Raw genomic sequence first — 21894 nt, forward strand, 5'->3', positions numbered from 1 at the left:
TGGTCGCTTAAAAATGTCTTATTCAGCGGTCATTTCTTAGCTCCACCCCCTCGCATGTCACTTCTGGTTGGAGAAAGCCAAGATGGCGACGGACAAAATTCCAAAATTGAGGCTTCAAAACGGCAGTAAACAAACCAAGCTTGATTGACGTCACAGTTTGCTACACCCACTTCTTAAAAACAGTCTATGGATGATTTGTAGTGCTCAGCACGCACCGCCAGAGGTCCGTCTCTGTTGTGTAACAGGCAGAAGAGCTCCTGAAGATGGCGACTTGTTAAGTCTTCTTCAAACTACAAACGTAGCCACATGATTTTATTCACTTCAGCTCAGGCTCTCAAGGTTGGAAAGCCTTTTTCATTTTAGTGACAGTCAGAGTTTTCCAAATATAATTATAAAAATCACATTGGGAACCACGTTTTTATAGATTAATTATTTTGTCCACTTTAATTGTCGTCCAATTTGTACGTGACCTCACTGTCCCCATCTATGTGATGATGTATGAATGAAACATCACTGACTTCAATAAAACACATGAGTGTTGAATTCAAAGCGAGAGAGAGAGAAGCCGTGTTGAGCTGATGAGTACTGATTCGCCTCTGGGTGGATCAGCCTTTTCTTATTCAACTCTGCTGTGAAGAGAGGAGCTCATCTGTCTCTGGAAAAAGACAGAGTGCTGTTCCTCGTAGATGGACTGATTGTGATCATGTTACTGCAGCTCTTTCACTTTCTCTGATACAGTGCACAAACTCATGTGTGCTGATAATAAAAAGCACAGAGTTGGTACATTTTTTGCCTGATATATCAGACAGAATTGTCAACTTGTTAGACTCTGTTTTCATCTTCAGTCTGACATCACCTCCACTCTTATTGACTTCCATGGGGGGTGGATTTTCATTTTCGCTAACCAACTACTAGAGTCCAATGTATCCACCTACATATAACTGTAGCTAGGTCTCTATTAAGGCTCTTTACTTCTTTCTGTAGAAAATCCTTTCTTGAAAACCATCTCTTGCTCTTAGACCAATGAAACTCCTGTTTAGCCCAAATCACATGTACAGGTTTGGATCAATTGACACCAATAGATTCATCTTGGGTATATGTTAGCCCTTTTACAGCATGAAAGTGTACACCTATGTGGGTACAGTTTGTCAGTAAATAAATGCAACAACTCCTCAAGACCCGTGAGACTGAAGCTAAGTTTTGTGCTTGTCAACCAGCTGATGATTATAATGAAGAGGGTTAACCCAGAAGTTAGCAGCAACTCCGACTCACTTAAGGTGGTCTGCCCTCTCAAGGTGGACCAGCTATTCAACTCTATATGACAAGTCACTCCACTTTTTTATTTTTTTATATTTCTTTAAACTGCTAGACTGCACGGTTAAACAATTTGTTAGGCGATTAGCATTCTTACTGAATATAACTACACTCTGTTTGTATCAGGAAAACACAATGTTGAATGTTAAAATGTCAACTACAGCATCATGATGTATATTTCATGTGTTACTGTCAGAAAGTAAGGGACATCTGTTCCTAAGTACTTGAACTTGATATTGGAGCATCCCTACCTTTTTATGATAATTTTGAGTTTATGGATTTGGTGACTTCCAAATTCTTAAATTCTGAGGATAGCTCTGTCAAACCATTAAAGATTTACTTATAGGGGTACACAAATGTACTTCAAATTTGGGGTAATTGTTCGGTAGGTTTTTGGTACAATTTTGAAATGAAGAAAATGCAGAAAATTTCCTTTTCCCCCATTTATGTTGAATATTACTAACATTCAATAGTTGCTCATTGGCCATCATTTTAACCTTAACATTTAAGGCACTAGAATACTGACATATTGTCAATAAAAAAAAATGAATGAAGAACAAAAATAGAACAGAAATGTCTGTTATGTAAATGCAATGTAAATGTAACCCAATCTTCCCCGGGGATCAATAAAGTATGTCACTGAAATATTCATAAGACTCTGACCTTTTATTAGTTCCTGAACTGGGCTGTTTGCTTTAAGCACTTTGACCATATGATTTAATTATCTTTTGTCTACAAATGAGTCTGGTAGCATATATGCTGCGATACTCTATAGCATAAATTACTTTTGCACAATCTAAGTCCACAGTGGGAGGCTGTCTGAACGCTGTGCAGAGAACTTTTCATCCTGTTTGTTTTTATTTCGTTCCAACTAATTGAAAAGATAACAGGTGACTTTTATTTTGCGAGGAATTTATAAGAAAATGCGTTTATCACTGAATAAGCAGAGCTTTGTTAGCAGCTACTCTTGAATAAAACAAGAATACTAAAACTGCAGGGAGGAGGAGTAAGCAGCTAAGATAACAGGGGCTTTTATTGTGAAGAATTTATAGGAAATAAAATGTGTTTATCCACAGTTTTATAGCCGCTCCTTTGACCACAAAATATATACAATCACTATCTGATCAAGCAGGTTGCATTGAAGTGTCACATTGAAAAGTCAAGTGTAACCACAGCCGATGTTTCAAAGCTGGAGCCATAATGCAGGTTTGTTCTCTCGTGTGGATCAAAAGTCACCTGACTTAATTCTGTTTCTTAAAATTGTTTAACGCTGCTATTAAAAAACATGAAGTTTTCAAAAGCTGGTTTCAAAAGTGCCACCCAAACATTCGGGTCCTGCCCTTTTTCACGTACATGACCACAGTGCAACAAAATTAATGATCCTATTATCTTAATGGCAATAAGTTAATGCATAGCTGGTTACTAATGCTGTTCGCTGTGAGGCTGAGCTGATGATTCCTTCTTTGGTAAATCATTTGACCGTGCAGGAAGTTCATCTAAAAATGATCACACATGCTGTATCACTGTAAATTTCTTCCGATGTTCTGTCAGCACTCACACTCAATTATATGAATCCCAGCTGCAGAGGAGAGGAGGGGAGGCGGCTCTCACTGGAACCCGCTGACCACACGGGCTTCTGGCCAAGATGTATCATCCTGTGGCATCATGGATAATTGAACAACAAATTGTAATTTCAGGGACCAGTGCTCAATGTCCACCCTGTTCCCTTTTCTAAGTGAGCCTCTGATTATACACATCTGCTGGGGTTTCACATTACTGTCCGACTCATTGTGAGTTTTAAAAGTATTCTCAACGGATGGCAGGAAATGAACACAGAGCATTGGACAAAAATTAAAAACACTTGAGGTTAATGATGTTCCTGCATTGTTTTTTTTCCTTCTTCTTCTTCAGGAAGATCCACTGGAGCAATGTCTCATAAGAACAGAAAAAGAGAACAATGAACATTTTTACTGAGCTTATTTTTTTGTTTTTGTGCTCCGACTCAATTTCCAAAACAGTTTCAAAGTGAAAATCTCTTCTATCCTCTCAGCGCTGTCCTCAAATGACTTATAGCATTCAAAACAAAAATAAAGCATTGTACCATAGTGCGTCATGCAAAAGGGTTTATCCTGCCATCACTTCCATTTACAACATTGGAATTGTGACTGGATGAATTATCTATTCTAGTTGAATTATTGTATAACAGTGCTGCATTTTAAAATAAAACCGTTTTAGTGAAACGCCATATGATGCCAAAAACCACAGGAAGAGATAACAAGCAATGGTTATTTTCTCACATTTTTCTCACCCAACCATAAATTATGAGATTGCATTATATTTTAATCTGAATTTTTCTCAGAGTTTCATCATTCACTCAATGTCGGAGGGAAAAATAAACTCCATCACGCTTTGCTGTCCAGCATTGTATCACAATATATAATGCAATATTGATATGAAGCAATCCTGCTTATTGATTCCTAGCATTAATCACAATGAACTAATACATTCAGGGATATAAAAGTTATAGACACCTACAAACAGAAAGTTTGGTAAAAACATTTTCATGTTTAGATGAATATTATCATATTGCTCAACCCATCGTCAGGAGTCAACATCTGTGTCTCTGCAGGACTGTTGAGATTAACTTTTCTCCTGTTACTAATTTACATTTAGTATGAAAGAGTTATTAGTTCAGGTACATTAATATTCAGATCACAAAGTTTCATAAAACACACAAACACTATCCACTGAGTGACTCCATGTAATCTTTATGTGCTGGAAGATCTGACAAAAGTACAAACTGTGTGACAAAAGAACAAACGCACATTTCTGCCAGTAGTCATTCTTTTAATATTTAATGGATTTCCTTTTTGTTAAATGTAACATAGTTAAAATGATGTGCTCTGAAATTGTTGCTTTTATATAATGATATATAATTATATAATGACCAATGCGTCAAATTGATCACTTTAAGCGGATGATTATTACGACCATTCTTTTTTGTTGTTTTTATTTGTTTCTCATGCAGATTACCAGTCAACATTTGTATATTCATTGTGAGAATATAGAGTAATGAAACAGACAACTTCTCTATTTATAGGCTCGCTGCCAATTCTTACGTCTTTACTCTCACCAAGGGCTCGCTTGGGGTGAGGATTTGCAGGTTTTTGGTGTAGTGAATGCAGATGAGCGGCAAATTATTTAAACAGCATTTGTTTAGGATTATATATATTATTTTGTCCCAAGCGTGATCACTATTCGCAGTTTCCACTATATTTCTTCGTCACTAGTTTGAAGCAACTTCTGTTAGAGACTTATTGCCTTAAGGACTTATTGAAGTGGGGAAAAACTAATTCCAAACTGGGATAAAAGATGAAAAACTCTTTTAAAGTTTGTTGTACTATTATGTTTCTATCATTGCTAATTAAAAAAAAAATTCACATCATCATTCATGAGATTGGTAAACTTGTATCTCTCTGACATTTCATACTTGGAGCATGTTATTTGAGTTGAACAGTTTGCTGTCTTGCCACAGGGGGCGCAGTGGAGCACGGCCTGGGCCAGCTGGTAACCGAGGGTTACATAACGTTACTCTTGTACTATACAGCACCTTTGAAAAAAACCCTGTGAGAAACAGAGCGCCTCCTCTCACTGCTGCAGCAGCAGCGATCTAGGATAAGCCCGTTTAATACCAGCCTCTTCAAACACAGTGCAAGTGCGAGTCAAAGGTTAATGAAGGGGCACCTGGTTGGGAGGATGAAGACGTGGCAGCAGCCAGAACTAGAGGGATTAGCCCTGTTCTCATATCAAAGACATCCCCTGCCAGCGAGGCTCAATCTGGATTTTGTGTGGAAATCTGTCTCCATTGCAGAGATATTAGGTCCAAAAGCTCTCTGGGCTCTTCATCTTCTCTCTCACCCTCCACTCTATATACACTAACATCCACTCTGTTATCACTATCACCCATTAGACTGTGGGGGAAAGTTTGTGAAACTGTGTTGACAAATGTAACTACTTTGTAACAGTTTTTCAGGCTTTCAGTATACAACATATTTAAGATGTATTGCTAAACATGGAGATCATTAAATCACCTTAATGTGTATTATATGTCTGGTTTGTGTGATTACTTTTATCAGCATTGCACTGGACAACTGCATAGCAACAAGGTGCAAAAAGTTGCTAGAAAATCTGTCTGAAATAGCAACAGGAAAATGTTTGTGACATGATGAGAGAAACTGTGTTCATCTCCTGTCTTTACCAATTTCAGTCACACAATCAGAATACTGAACCTAACCGATCTGTGTATTTCCTGAAGGGCTGGAACTAACTATATGTTCTATTATTTTGCTGCTAATCTGGCAATTATTTTCTCATTCAATTGAATCGTCAAAAAAAATATCAGAAAATTGTGAAAAATGGCCATCTGGATTTTCCTCCACTCAAAATCCAAAGATAACAAATTGCTATCATTAAAAGCTAAAACAAAGGCAGCACATATTCACATCTCTCACATCTACTTGGAGAAGTTTTGGTCATCCCCTGTTGCATTAACTGAAAGATGAATTGACTAATCTTGTCATCTACTGTAAATGTCAGCTATATCAACCTTTGATCAGAAGTGCTAAATCTGATTTATGTCAGATGAACTATGTTGGTTTTGTAGCTCTTGGTTTCCACGTAAATCTTTTGCATCCTTTTGTTATCAGCAACTGCCTCGAATCACAAGCTGTTCCCCCCCCCAGCTCCTTCATCTTTTTGTCACTCGTGGACAGCTTGAGCTTTGTAAATTCCATCAACAACTCTGAAAGCTTCCTCTAGCACTTTTTTGTAACCTTGTCTTTGTGTTCTTGAGGCTTAGCAGGAGCAGGAATAATAGCTAGGCCCCTGGTTATGTTTTCTTCTCTTGATGGAAGGCCGTGCTGGGCAATAATTTAATATGATAATTAATCATCCTTCATTGGAATCATATCACAGATTGTGAAGCCCACTGAAGCATATTTGTGATTTTGGGCTATACTAAATTAATTTAATTTAATTTAATTTAATACCATGATAAAATCATATATCGCGATATACAAATACGTGATCTAAATTGATGATAACAAGCACATACTAACTCAAATTTCTCAGAAAATGATTAAAAAATATATAATTTCTCATTACATGAAAAAATTATCCAGTATTTAATTCACACAAGAGTATACAAAACCATGTGGTTATTTCATATAGACCTTATTTATTTCTTAAATTACCGGAAAACATGCTATATCGCGATACATATCGTTATCAAGATATGACATAACTTATATCATGATAGAAGATTTTGGTCATCTCGCCCAGCTATAACGATAGGGTGATACTTCACTATCTTAAGCCATCCACCGCATTGATGATCCAAGACTCCCCATGTTGTTTGAATCCAAGAATACACAAATAAATCCAGCGATTATTAACACTTCATTTCAACTCACTTATTACTCTCTTATTTTGACAATGTGTCTAATTTAATGTCCTCGTCATGTGTCCTGTTTTACTGCCACAGCAACAAAAAATGAACAAATGTCACACCTAGAAATTACTCTATGCTCATTACTCAGCTCTTTTGTACACAAAGATCAGAAAACACATGAGCATAAAGATTCCACTTCTTTATGTATCAGCAGCAGCAGTTCACATAGCAATATTTGACGATGTTCCTGAGGATCTCTGTGTGTGTCGGTTTAAGGGAAAAGTATACGTGCCTTTCTGTGTGTGAGGACTTCTGGGAATCGTTGAGGTAGAGATGGATCTGCTGTTCTATATCCATCTTCATAAATTGGATACAGCAGCATGATACAGAGCTACTTAAACACTTCGCCGCCGCTCCCTGTGGTTCCAACGTGTGACAGCTTTCCTACAATGTGTTCTTCAGAGATAGACCTACTGGATTTTCACAAAAGAGACCCCAGTTGTTATGAAGAGATTTTAATGGATTTACAGCAAGTCATTAACATTAAGCTCCAGTGGTTTTCTAGGGTGCTGTTGTCTTGAGACGTCAAAGGAATAAATAATGTTGGAAATTTATTATTTATTGCTCTCTGCAGGTACTGGTGAAATGCTGTAAAAACACACTGAAATGTATGTTTATTTCTTATTTTTCTGATGCATTGGCTCTTTTTGTGGCACTTAATCTCTGTGATTAAAATAATCATGATTGCTCCTATATATATATAAATACACACATAATTAATCAAACTAGATGATTCATTCATTTGTGGAAGTCTATACTGCTGTAATCCTCGGGCAGCGATGAAATAAGCATTAACTCAGCTGGATGATGTAGCTTATGGAAATTAATTGAACCATACTCCACAAAAGAATGAAGTGTGAACAGCAGATGTTGGACACACCTTTTTTCCCCCTCTTTTCATCATGAGGGAGACGAGAACCAAGTTTGCTTAGAGGCAGGCTTAAAGGGTCACTTCACCCAGATGAAATTAAAATGGTTGCATGGTTGCACACCAGTAGAGCTAAACAGGAAAGGTTTTTCTTTTTTTCATACAAGCATCTTTAAATTAACATTTTGTTCTCAAGAGTGGATTAACAATCCCTTTGGTTCTATAGGAATGTTAAATAAAATGTATTCGATTTTCTTGTATGAAATTTCTCACTGAGCTGCATTTTTATTTTATATCCAGCCAATGTCTCAACACTTCATCTCCCCTTCATTGCAACTAAAGTTACATCCAGTAACTACTGTTACTAACACCAGGTGTTTTTGAAACTACATCGCGTTGGATTGTAAAGTTTATTATAACTTCGGTAATAATTGCTGCCCTCCATTCAACGCACAGATCCACTCACTAACCTGAGAGAAGATCCAGTATGTTTTTCTCTTCACCTTTCAGAAACACGGCAAGCTTACAGTGTCCACTGTTACCTGTGACATGTAACCAATCAGAAAGAGCTGTAGGCGGGACATTTAGCGAGGTGGTGATAACAGACGGAGAGAAACAGCTGCATCAACACAAAATAGTGCCTTTAATAATTGATTTGCTATTGGACAAAAAAAGGCCATATTTTCAGCATGAATTTAACCATCAGTAGAAATATCAATAAGTGTAACGATAAGTACCTTTATTGATCAGCAGTATCAGTATCTATCAGTATAAATACAACTATAACGATACATTTCCCAAATATTAACATTATTAAGGAATATTGTCTTGTTATTTATTTACATTAACTTAACATCAGCGTGTTAGCGTTGTGAGCATGTTAGCATGCCATTAGCATTTAGCTCCAAGCAAGGTTGTGTCTAAGTAAAGACCAAAAGCACGGCTACCATGGCTTTTTGACAACATGCTTATATAATTGTTAAAGAGAACATATCGTACAGACTTTATGAGGGAGAGAACAACAAAAGTCTTAAGACCTTTTTGCAATAATTATTCTTTTTGGCCGAGCGGGAGGCATGTTTACGTGTTTCAGTCGGAAAGTAATTCTTGAGTTGACCGGCTATTTGCAAACAAACATTTACATCACATCATCATCATCATCATCATCATCATCATCATTTGTAAACACTGAAGTGAAGACATGAAAATATATTTTAATTGGAGGGTTTTGAGATGAACCAGATGCTCTCACTGCAGATAAAGATAGCAAGTATGATCATGCTCACTCAGTATCGGCCTGCCCACACATTTCAGAAAGGTTATGAGGCAGCCCACAGCAACAGAGGGAGTCGTTATGAAGTAAAACTAACATGCAAATTAGTCCACCAAGTTTTCTTTTGATGTTTAACCTGAGCAATGTGTTAAGTTATTATTGCAACTTTCTTTTAACATGTAGGGGTGAGCAGAATCTCTGAAGATTAGACGGGCAAAAGATTAGACATGCTTTTTTTATATATTTTATAATTCCACAAACACTTTTCTACATTTCTTTGCAATACTGCAGCATGGTAGTGTTTATACAAAGGTTTGAACTGATCCGTATGTTTAATGAGTGGGGATGTTAATCACCTCGCAGTGTAATACGCCTAAGAAGAAACGCAGGAGAAAAAAAATCCTCTCAGTTCTTCAAAGTGCTTCTCCCTCCTTTTGACACATTTTTGGGGGTGAATTTTATCAAGAAAAGTGTTTTAAATGTTGCATTGGATCATATACTGTATTCATTACCACACCCAGTGTGTGCCAGTTAATGTAACAGACGTACGAGAAGTTCTCATTAACCGAAAAATGAGACCAAATGAGAAATAGATTTTATTGCTCTGACAGGGTAAAAAGAAATGCTAATTAAAAGGTGTTATTAAGACTTTTCATTTGATTGTATGCTGGAGTTTAAGAGTGAATGAAGGTTTAATACAGTAGCACTTATTCAGAATCAGCTTATGCAAAAAAATAGATGTCATGTTAAATATATCCCCGCGATATTATGAAGACCAGTTGAAAGTCTAACTAACAAATGTACTAGTTAACCATTTATTTGACATCTTGCTCTTTATTCAAAGTGGCTCTTTCACTTCACCAAAAAAACGATCTGTCATGTGGAGCTCGTTTAGAGAACTGCCATTACATTTGTAACTCTTCTTCTTTCCCATCCTTCCAACAAATCCTCCAAATTAGAAGACAAATTACATAGCTTGTTAATGCCCTCTAGCACAACACAGCTTTCTCACGCTGGAGAAATAAATCAGTGTCATGATTTGACAGCGCTATTGTCAAGGTTTGGGTAATCACAAAAAAGCTTGGTTAGATTTAAGATACAATAATAAATACAAGGTTGTTGGTCAAGGTTTAAAAAAAATACAATTTGCAGTTTTTCATGGTAAAGTCTGATGTTTTGAGCCATCCATCCTCCCCGACCTCGTCCCAACATGGAGTTTGACTTCACATTCTACTTCTACTCGGCTCAGGGGGTTGCTCTGGTCGTCTTTTAATCACAAGGTCAGCAGTTCGATGTCTGGCTCCTTTCCCATTTGCTCCTGCATAATTACCACGGCTGCTAGAGTATGTTGTTGAAAACTAGCTGAAAGTTTTTCTTGTGAGGACAGTCTCTATTCTTTATTACGGACACGGGTATAGCTCATTTTGATAAGAATATTTAGAGATTTATTGACATCCTTTTCATTTTTAAAGGATCTCCGTTCCTCTGCTGTGTTAACGCTCATGTTCAGTGTGAAATGAACTGGAAACCAAAATGCTCATCAACGTTTGTTTGTGTCATTAAAACCAGCCGGAGGGCTTTTATGACGTTGTATTTGTTAGTTGTTCAGATGAGTCATATTTTTCTTCAAGACCTCTGTTTGTCGTTTATCTGAGGTTTAATTCTTGTGAGGCTCATTCGTAAGAAATGAGTACAAAGTAATTTGGAGCATGGACATTTTATCTTAGTGCTGCTATTAGAGATATCATGAGAGCAGAGAATAGTAGAGTTTGGTGAAAAAAAGGCACCAATCATTGACTCACTATGATGGTGTGTGCCAAAAGGTAATCTGTCAATCTTCTTACCTGTTCCCTCTCACTTCCACTCATTCTCTCTCTCTGTAGTTTTCACTAAGCATAGGGATCGTCTCCTTCGAAGGGTGCAACCTACAAAGCTGTTGACTGAACACAAGACACATTTTCGAGGTGGAGAAAATGCATTCAAGGTCAATGCAAAGACATGAGTGGAAGCAGATCATTGCAAATTTGCCGTGTGTGGGGAAAAAACGTGGCAAAGAAGCAACTGCACAAGTTTGAAATGTTTCAAACTCGAGGCGGTATCACTCCAATTCAAAAGGAAGAGAAACATTTGTAAAATAACAAGAGATACAGAGTTTCTGGGCCTTAACTGCCACACAAACATGGCACAGACACACGGCACAACTAGCTAATAGATACACACAGAAAGCTCAGAGATAACTATAGCTTATGTTTGTACAATTGGTACACTGGCAAATCAAAAATGGTCTCCAGCAACGATCAAGTCTTTGTAAATAATAACATTTTACTACACGTTCAAAGACTTCACAGTAGTATCACTGCACTTAATTTAGGAGACCAAATCTAGACTGGTGATTCTTTTGCAGTTCTTGTCAAATTATGCAATCGAAAAGGTTCCAAGTTAACCTCCAGGAAGTTTCTTTCAAACTTTTGACAAAGAGGGCAAAAGCTAGTAGTGGAGGAAGTACTTAGATATTTTAAGTACTACCAATACCACAGTGTATAAATGATTTTCAACAAGTAAAAGTCCTGCAATCAAAATCTTATTTAAGTAAAATTATGTATTGGCATCAAAATGTACTAAAAAATACCAAAAGTAAAAAGTACTCATAATGCAGAATATCCCATTTCAGCATTATATAAATCATATTATTGGATTATAATAATTGATGCACTAATGTTGTGTCACTTTCATGCTGAAGCTGGTAAAGGTGGAGATGCTGGGTATCTTACCTTATACTAATATATCAAATGATGAGTTGATATATTCTGTATTCTTTACCTAAACCTGCAAAGTAGTATAAGTATTTCGTAAAAAGTAGTGTTTCTCACAGTAGAAGTTCAAAATGGAAATACTCAGGGTCCAAGTACCTCAAACTTGTACTTAAGTACAATATTTGAGTAAATGTACTCACCAGTAGTTACATTAAAGCTCAGAAATAGGACTAATTACATCATCTTCTATCTTAATATGTGGATTTTAAATTGGGACACAGTTATCTCTCTCTCTCTCTCTCTCTCTCTCTCTCTCTCTCTCTCTCTCTCTCTTTCTTGCCTATTCTCTCTCTCTCACTATATTTCTGTGGCACCACATACATGGATTATGGATTCACAGTCTCAGTCCTGTATGGAGCCGGTTTGAAGAATGTGCAGACAGGAGACTGTGGAGGAGGGTACACCTGTTATATTCACCTGCAAAGTCATTCTTGGAGGGCATCTGTAACATCGACTAAAATTCTCTTTCTAGGTTTTTTTTCAAGGCCGAGTGCCAAAACTGGCTCTAATAATTGCTTGACGGTTTGAAGTATAGGCAGTGTCTCGCTGACCCCCTACAGAACGTGGAGGGCTGGATGGAGAACAGGTATTAGCCCCATAGATCATGTAAAATTAGCAGCAGGAACCCCTGTCAGCCCAGACATTGGCACTTAATCTTGGACTTTTGGCAGACTGTTGCCTTAACAGGTCAAATGATATCTATAAATCAAGGATCCCCTGGCGGAGAGCGAGAGAGGGGAGCCGGGGAGAGAGGGAAATGCTCGGAGCCGGCACTGAAACTCCGAGGGAATTAAATGGCGGTCATAAAGCCTCACCCAAGGAAATAATCCAGTCTATTTCATAAAGGATTAAAACCTTTAAAGAAGATTGATTGCCTCTTTTTCCTTTTCTACCCGATGTAATCCTAGATTATGGAGAGCACTTGGGGTTAGATTTTAAAGAAATTTGCACAGGATTAATGATGAAGGGGGGGGCATCCATTCTTTGGATTGACTTGCTGGTTTGTCACAGAAAAAGATGTTTGTTTTTTTAGTTTCTCATCCTCCTCAGGATTTCCTGTTTCTATACTACAGGAACAGATGAGCAATCAATGTTTTCCTTTTTACATCTCTTCCTGTATTTTTTTTCCTTGTTTAAGCTCCACTCACATTGTGTTTGTTGACTATAAGTAACTCTGTTTAATCAGGTTTAGGCTCACTGAGATGAACATCTCTTTTTACAAGGGAGATCTGAAAACCGGAGACATTCAAATTCAAACAAATAACATAAGCGGCATTTAAGAGCAAAGCGTCTAAATGGAGACAAATCAACTATCAACTAACATAAAAAACTATTACAAAAACCATCAAGTAGTAAAACTTAAAAAATCTCCAATGTACACCTTTAAGTGACTCTATCACAAGGACGGAGGAGACGGACCATATGTGGGAACTAATACAGTGAATGAGTGCATTTCCTCACTCTGCTTAATGACATGGTTACATAGGATTACATAAGCGACTGGGAGAGACTAACCGTTCCACTGGTTGCACTGGTGTGACCAACTTTCTCAGTTGGTCGCACCAGTGCAACCAGTGGCACATGATTTGTTTTTTTTGGTACAGTACGATATTAACCAGTGGATGAAAGTAAGTAAATACATTTACTCAAGTACTGTACCTAAGTCCCATTTTTGATGTTCCTCCACTACATTTCAGAGGGAAACATTGATCTTTTTACTTCAATACAATGCATTGTTATTAAGTAAGTTAAACCACTCAGCAGTATAAAAAAATGAATAAAACTAGATCTATTGAAGCCAGCTTCTACATTAAAAAGCATTTTATGTGTTACTGCTTCTATAATAAAAATTGTAACAACTAATTTGTCCATTGGACTGCCTGGTCAGAACTTTTACTATTACATTTTTATAGATTATATACTTACATATTTCAATTTTAGAAGGAATTTGAATGTAGGACTTACTTGAAACATTGTGTTTTTTGAAAAAACTGGTACAAGGACCTTTCCCACCAATGGTATTAATCAATGATGTAGGTCTAGTGAGCAGGTTTAAATGCTTCTTGGAAGTTTAAATAGGGTCTGAGTGTTTTTTCGGTCGTTAATTGGTAGAATGTAAATTAGTAGTTTGTAACAGGGGTTAGGTATAGATTATCCCCTCACACCGAATCAATCTGCTGCATGAGAAAATTCAGTTTTTTTGCTTCATATTAAACATAGCAGTGAATCTCCTGCGAGCAGATTGTCTCATGTCCACAGTGGGACACGGAAAGCGCTCTGACAGACAGACTGGAATATCAGGTGAAAAGAGCCATTAATGATATGTAATCACAGAGTCCGGTCGGCAGTGGCAGTCGGAGCATAGGAGCGGGAGGTGGTGATGGAAATAGAGGTGTGTGTGTGTGTGTGTGTGTGTGTGTGTGTGTGTGTGTGTGTGTGTGTGTGTGTGTGTGTGTGTGTGTGTGTGTGTGTGTGTGTGTGTGTGTGTGTGTGTGTGTCTGAGAGAGAGAGAGTGAGAGCTCACCTCAAGCGAAATGCTCCACCACCCATGGAACTAATTTAAAGTCCTCGTTTAGAGGCTGTCACACGGAGGGCTCTGACGACCACTGATCTCTGCACATTTAACGGCACAGGCAGCTGTCTGGGCGCTGACAGACAGGCCGCCTCCACTGACTGATTACATACCGGGCCGGAGTGGACTGTGATCCGGTGAACTTTATTTTCACTGGCAGGCCCAACGTGCGGCGCATGCCTCAGCTCGGTGGCCACTCACAGGGCCCACGCCACCGCCCTTGGATAGACTCTCCATCTCCTCCATTAACACCCCACGTCTGTGTGAATAATCCCTAAGAGGTTATGATTTATTAAATTTGGTGATGGAGTTCCCGAAACACCTTTTTGAAAATGAAAAAAGAAACACTTTTGGACTGTTTTAGTTGCATGATAGAAGCAGAAAAGCTTTGCTCCATGCTCTTCTTCAGGAGCTTCAGCTACAGCATGCAGGTATTACAGCTAAGACTGAATATTATATTAAAACCTCACTAATCCCACAGTCTGCATATCTTATTCCAGACCTCCTGAGTATTAAGTAGGATTCAATTTTTGACACAAATCATGTGTCAGGAAATTGCAAATGAAAGAATTTGTGCCAATCCGTTCACCTGCTGCGGTGCCGTCGGTCTGTGTGAATGAGGCTGTAATAAGGCTATTTTAAGGATACTCAGGCACAGATTTATCCGCTTCCACTGGGGACGGAATAATCTGAACTAATTTCGAGATTAATAAGTAATTACCTCAAAAAAAATGCACATTTCCCCAAGTGGGCACACATTAGCGGATTCTCTTAAATCGTTGATCTGATTTCAAAGAGGCAACCCTCTGAGTCTGACGTACAGTAAAAAAAACACACCAGATGGAGATTTGAGGAATAATTACAGGGATGCTTTATTTTTGTAAATGTGTATATATAATTATACACTTTTAGTTTTTAGACTTCCCGGTTGTTTAAAACTTTAAATGCATTTGTGCTCAGCCAACTATTGATGTATCCCTGGAATCATCTGAGAGCTGTTTGTACAACACAGACTGAAATTAAAATAAAATTGCAAGAAACCTTTTCAGAGCAGTTTGAACCATAATAAACACCCAGAAACATATTTTCCCATGAAGTAGTTTTTCAGTGACTTATAGATGTCAAAAAAACATAAATTCAAACCTAATCAACATTTTTCAACATAATCAATATACATTTTACGTGACAAACATACATATTGAACGCTTTTAAACATAGGGGACTGTAACAGCGTACTTACAATAGAAAATAGTCATCAGAGTAGCCAAGAGTCACAGTCATTGTCTTATAGCCATGCCTCATGTTTTAAAGAACAGTCCCTGCTGTGGATAAAGCCCCTGAAAACTAGTATTTCTCTTTTAATTTAAGTATTTATGACTAAATAAACAAATCAACAACATTTGATGTTTGGGGGAAATTATCTTGAGGAATAGGTAACACTCAAAAACTCAAAAGCTAATATACTTCTATCGGTTGTGGTTTAATCAGATGTGATTGACATTTATGTGTCAACAATTATGACAATTATTACAATTTGTGCCGCATGTGACATCACCTTTTTCCAACTGACCCCGGCCACCAAGGGGAAAAGCTGACAGAAATTGAATCTCTCAGTTAAAAAAGACAAAAAGGTTCCTATTTACAATCAATTTATTACTTGAGGAAGTTTTCAAGCAAAACTGTCAAACAGTTACTGATTCTAGAATTTTCTACTTTTCTTTGTCTTACTTTATAGTAAACTAAGTGTATCCAGAGAAAGCAAAACATAAGACCTGTAACCTTGGGTGCCAGGAAATGTCTAATTAAGAAAATAACCTGCAGATAAATAAACCTAATTGCAGACACACAGTTTTCCTAAATTTTGAGCAGCTTTTTCATAATACTTATCCCATAACTCCACAGAGACTTTGTGAAATCTTTGAACATGCTGCCATATAAAAACAAATCCTCCATATATTTCCACTTGAGGTCAAACACAAATAGAAAAAGCAGGTTTCTCATCTGTCACTGTGGGAAGAGGGGGGCTGCTGACATCTCTCTCTGCCTGCAAAAAGAAAGCCATCAAATAAGAATTCCAGCCTGTCTACCTGCAAATCTCCCTCCATCTGTGGATTAGATTCTAAGTCCTCCAAAACCTTGGGCTGGTGCTACATCAGAGGATGTGCGGTGCCGGGTTGAAGTTAGGTAACTCATTAAGACCTCGCTGCTCTCTCCTGGGTTGGTAACTCATCCCCTCCAAACTTGCAGCCTTTGAGCAAATAAAGCCGTATAAGAGGGTTGAAATATAAGACACCCGCAAACTCTGAAAACTTTCTGATCGACCACAGCTTGAATTCAACTCGAGGGGCAGCCCATTTGAACTGCGTCATTAAGCATCGTTACACGCATTGTTCTGCTCTCTAATCAGCAGTGTTATTCCTACACTGTGCACGATAGATTAACAATCAAACCAGAAATAATAGCACACTGTCTGTAATCTTTTTAATTACAAGCATTAAATTATATCGCTCAGGTCTTGAGCAAATGAGTGAAATGTAATTCTACAGGTATGTCTAACAACTATGTGACGTCTCTTGAAGTTTCATTAGTTAAAGTTTCTTTTTTTTTCGTTTTGTATATTTCCTCTTCCACTCTTTTGGCCTTTCTTTCCTAATAACTCAAATGTCCTTCAGGAGGATCCGGCTCTTAGGCTTCCATTACCCGTCTATCATACAGCACATTACAACAACATTGCTATGATTGGCATTCTGCATTAGCAATCTCCTCCCAAGCCCCCCCCGCTGGGCTGCAATGTTCTCCCTCACTCTCTCTGAAATGCCATGACAACGCACTGGAAAAAGCCTGACGAAGCCCGAAGGCCTCCTCAGTCAAGAGGGCTCTGCTCGCCTCGGCAGATGACGGCACTGTTTCATTTATTTTCATGACGGGAAGCAAAAAGGCGAGATTGAACAGGGGGATAAGGCGGCCCGGCTAAACGCGCCTGAGAGACTGACCCCACGTACGGGGGAAGATTCTGTGCTGTGCAGACCAGAAATGATAGAAATATGTCAGTGTTTGTGTAATTACCGCCTCTGCTTTGGGAACTGTAATAATGTTGCAGCTTGAAGCTCCATTTTTATGTGCTGAACTTGCACAACTTCTGGATGCAGATTACAACAACTAATTGATCTCAAAATGGGTCTCTTTGTCCTACTAATACTATCACCTATATGATTAATGACTATAGTTTTTGGAAATACACTTATTTGCTTTGTTGCTGAGAGTTGGATAAGAAGAATGAGCAGCGAACTCGGCATCTAAGCAAATATGTGTTCCTCAAATGTTAAACTAGTCCTTTAAACTAGTTTAAGGTGGTCGAGGTGGTGTCCTGCAAACAATGTGGGCTTCGTAGACAATTGGCATACTTTCTGGGGAAAACCTGGTCTGATTAGGAGAGACGGCATTCATCCTACTTTGGATGGAGCGGATCTCATCTCTAGAAATCTGACCCAGTTCATTAGTGGACTTAATCCATGACCCAGAGTTCAGACCAGGAAGCAGAAGCAGAGTCGCAGTCTTTCACACCTCTCTGCGCTTCCTTTGGAGCAGTTACCCACCCAGTTACCCACCCAAAACCCTATAGAGACTGTGTCTGCCCCACGGCCACTTCAATTATTTAAAGTCAACAGAAGAGGAGTTATACAAAATAACTTAATAAAAGTTAAGGCAACCGATGCAACAGTGCATCAAAATAGGACAATTAAATGTGGACTCTTAAATATTAGATCTCTGTCATCTAAGGGTGTACTTGTAAATGATTTAATATCAGATAATCATATTGATTTATTTTGTCTTACTGAAACCTGGCTGTGTCATGAAGAGTACGTTAGCCTTAATGAATCAACTCCTCCAAGTTATATTAATACTCATATTCCTCGAGGCACGGGCCGAGGAGGTGGAGTAGCAGCTATCTTTGACTCAAGCCTATTAATAAACCCTAAACCTAAATTAAATTACAACTCATTTGAAAGCCTTGTTCTTAGTCTTTCAAACCCGAGCGGGAAAGCATTAAAGTCAATTTTATTTGTTATAGTGCATCGTGCACCAGGTGCGTATTCTGAATTCCTATCTGAATTCTCAGAGTTTTTATCTAGTTTAGTCCTTAAGACAGATAAAGTTATTATTGTAGGGGATTTTAATATTCATGTGGATGTGGATAATGATAGCCTTAGTACTGCGTTTAGTTCATTATTAGATTATATTGGCTTCTGTCAGTGTGTACATAAACCGACTCACTCTTTTAACCATACCCTCGACCTTGTTCTGGTATATGGTATTGAAATAGAAAATGTAATTGTCTCTCAACAGAACTCTCTTTTATCGGATCTAATAACCTTTGAATTTTTACTACCAGAGTGTACGCCATTAGGCAAAAGTTTCTATACTAGATGTCTATCTGATAATGCTGTAGCTAAATTTAAAGAAGCAATTTCTTCAGGGTTTTATTCAGTACCATTGCTCAATATAACAGAGGACTCCTACGCTAACTTTAGTCCGTCTCAGATTGACCATCTTGTTGATAGTGCTGCATGCTCACTGCGAATGACACTAGACTCTATAGCTCCTCTAAAAAAGAAGCTAATAAAAGAAAGGAGGTTTGCTCCATGGTATAATCCTCAAACCCGCGATTTAAAGCAAATATCGCGAAAACTTGAAAGGATATGGCGTTCCACCAATGTGGATGAAGCGCGGTTAGTCTGGCGAGACAGTCTTAAAATATATAAGAAGGCACTCCATAATGCTAGAGCAGCCTATTATTCAGCATTAATAGAGAAAAATAAGAACAACCCCAGGGTTCTCTTCAGCACTGTAGCCAGGCTGACAGAGAGTCACAGCTCTGTTAAGCCGTGTATTCCTATAAACCTCAGTAGTAGTGACTTCATGAACTTCTTTAATGATAAGATTCTAACTATTAGAGAAAAAATGTATAATCTACTGCCCTCAACCAGTACCGATCGATCAATAGCTGTAGAACCTGAAATATATTTAGATGGCTTTTCTCCCCATCGACCTTCAACAATTGACTTTAACTATTTCTAAGTCTAAACCTCCCACCTGTCTCTTAGACCCGATTCCGACTAGGCTGCTTAAGGAAGTTTTACCTTTAATTAGCAATTCTTTATTAGAAATTATCAATCTGTCTTTACTAACGGGCCATGTACCACAGGCCTTCAAACTAGCTGTAATTAAACCTCTTCTTAAGAAACCTACTCTTGATCCAGAGGTGTTGGCTAACTATAGACCTATGTCTAACCTTCCGTTCCTCTCCAAGATCCTTGAGAAAGCAGTAGCAAATCAGGCAAATCCTGTCTCAAAGCGATGCAGAAAAACTAGTTCATGCATTTGTTACCTCTAGACTAGATTACTGTAACTCCTTATTATCAGGCTGCTCTAATAGGTCTCTTAGATCTTTACAGTTGATCCAGAATGCTGCAGCACGTGTTCTAACAAAAACTAAGAAAAGAGATCATATTACTCCAGTATTAGCTTCTCTGCACTGGCTCCCTTAAATCAAGAATAGAATTTAAAATTCTTTTACTTACCTACAAAGCTCTAACTGGCCAGGCACCGTCTTATCTTAAGGAACTTATAGTTCCATATTACCCAACTAGAAAGCTGCGCTCAATCAATGCAGGGTTACTTGTGGTTCCTAGAGTATATAAAAGTAGGATGGGAGCCAGAGCCTTCAGTTATCAGGCTCCTCTTCTGTGGAACCAGGTTCCAGTTTCAGTCCGGGGGCAGACACACTCACCACTTTCAAGAGCAGGCTTAAGACCTTCCTTTTTGATAGCGCTTATAGTTAGGGCTGGTTCAGATTCGCCTTGGTCCAGCCCCTAGATATGCTGCTATATGCCTAGACAGCCGGGGGACTACCTAGGATACACTGAGCTCCTCTCTCCTCTTCGCTCACTCCCTCTTTATGTATTAATCTCCTATTTATGCACATTACTGATTTTGCTTCTTCCCCGGAGTTCTTGTGCTTTCTCGCCTCGCAGGTTCCCAGGAATCAGGGTTATATTTGGACTGTCATCGTGCCACCTACTGAGGCCCTGCTGACACCCACTACTACTACCACTATCATTATTAGTCACATTACTATTATTATTGCCTGTACTATTACGCTTATTGACTTGCTTGTACCCTGGAGTCTTTGTGCTTTCTCGCTTCGCAGGCTTCTATAAATCGTGGCTGTACCTGGACCGTGGTCGTGCATCCTGCTACGGCCCTGCTGACACCGACTGCTACCACCATTATTATTATTACTAGTCACATTACTATTACTATTACCTGTACCATTAAGCATTTTAGCTTTACTTCCACCCTGGAGCCCTTTTGCTTTCTCGCTCTGCAGGTTTCCATGAATCGTTGTGGTACCTGGACTGTAGTCGTGCCTCCTGCTGTGAGCCGACTGACACCCACTGCTACTTCGATTATTATTATTAATCACATTACTATCCCTATTTTCATAACTATAATTCTACTGTAATAATTGCTGCTGTTATTATAAGTAGACTTATTATATGAATCATTTATGTCATATACATTGAATGTGTTGTATCTCTGTTATGCTGTTCATTCTGTACACATGACATCTATTGCATTCTGTCCATCCTGGGAGAAGGATCCCTCCTCTGTCGTTCTCCCATAGGTTTCTTCCTTTTTTCTCCCTGTTAAAGGGTTTTTTTAGGGGAGTTTTTCCTGTGCCGATGTGAGGGAAGGACAGAGGATGTTGCATGTGCACAGATTGTAAAGCCCTCTGAGGCAAATTTGTAATTTGTGATTCTGGGCTATACAAAATAAACTGAATTGAATTGAATTGAATTAAACCACTGGAGGTCAGCAAAAACAAAAAAAGACAAATTCTCCATTGTTTTTCTGTTGTAGTATTGCATAGTTTCATCTCTAAAATATGTATTACATTTTATTAAAGTGCCTACAAGGAGAGAAAGTTGATGTTGGCAGCCAGCCTTCAGCCTTCGTTCATCAATGCCCACTTCTTTATGCTTTTGAAAGTGCTGCATCTGCCAGATCATCATAGGAGAACATGCCGAGGAGGCCGCTCTGCTCCGAGATCCCTCGCTGCTTTAATGCCTCATTAGACCTGCAGCCAATAAGACACAGAGAGAGGTGGAGAGATTACTGATGCAACATATCTGAGTTTATAGCTGGCTGAAGTGCTTCGGGGCACCAGAGGGAAAAGTCAGACAAAACCACAAGTTTGAAGCCATGTCGTACATTCGCTCTTCACATCTGCGGTGGAGGCGAGGTTTTTCTTTCTGTGATGACGAGTCTGTGTACTTTGAGTTTTTTTTATAAGCTGAATCATAGCTCCCTTGAAATGTATTAGGAGAAACTTGACCAATGGTTTGCGCAGGTAAAATATGTGGTACATTTTTACCTCAAAGCATCTCATTTGCATGTTCATTACGATTTTGTAAAGGCTAATCGGTGCTTTTATTCGTCCTATATGAACAAGAACATGAGCAGAATTATTATTAGTTATGA

This window comes from Anoplopoma fimbria, chromosome 17, assembly GCF_027596085.1.
Source record: "Anoplopoma fimbria isolate UVic2021 breed Golden Eagle Sablefish chromosome 17, Afim_UVic_2022, whole genome shotgun sequence".
Classification (NCBI taxonomy): Eukaryota; Metazoa; Chordata; class Actinopteri; order Perciformes; family Anoplopomatidae; genus Anoplopoma; species Anoplopoma fimbria.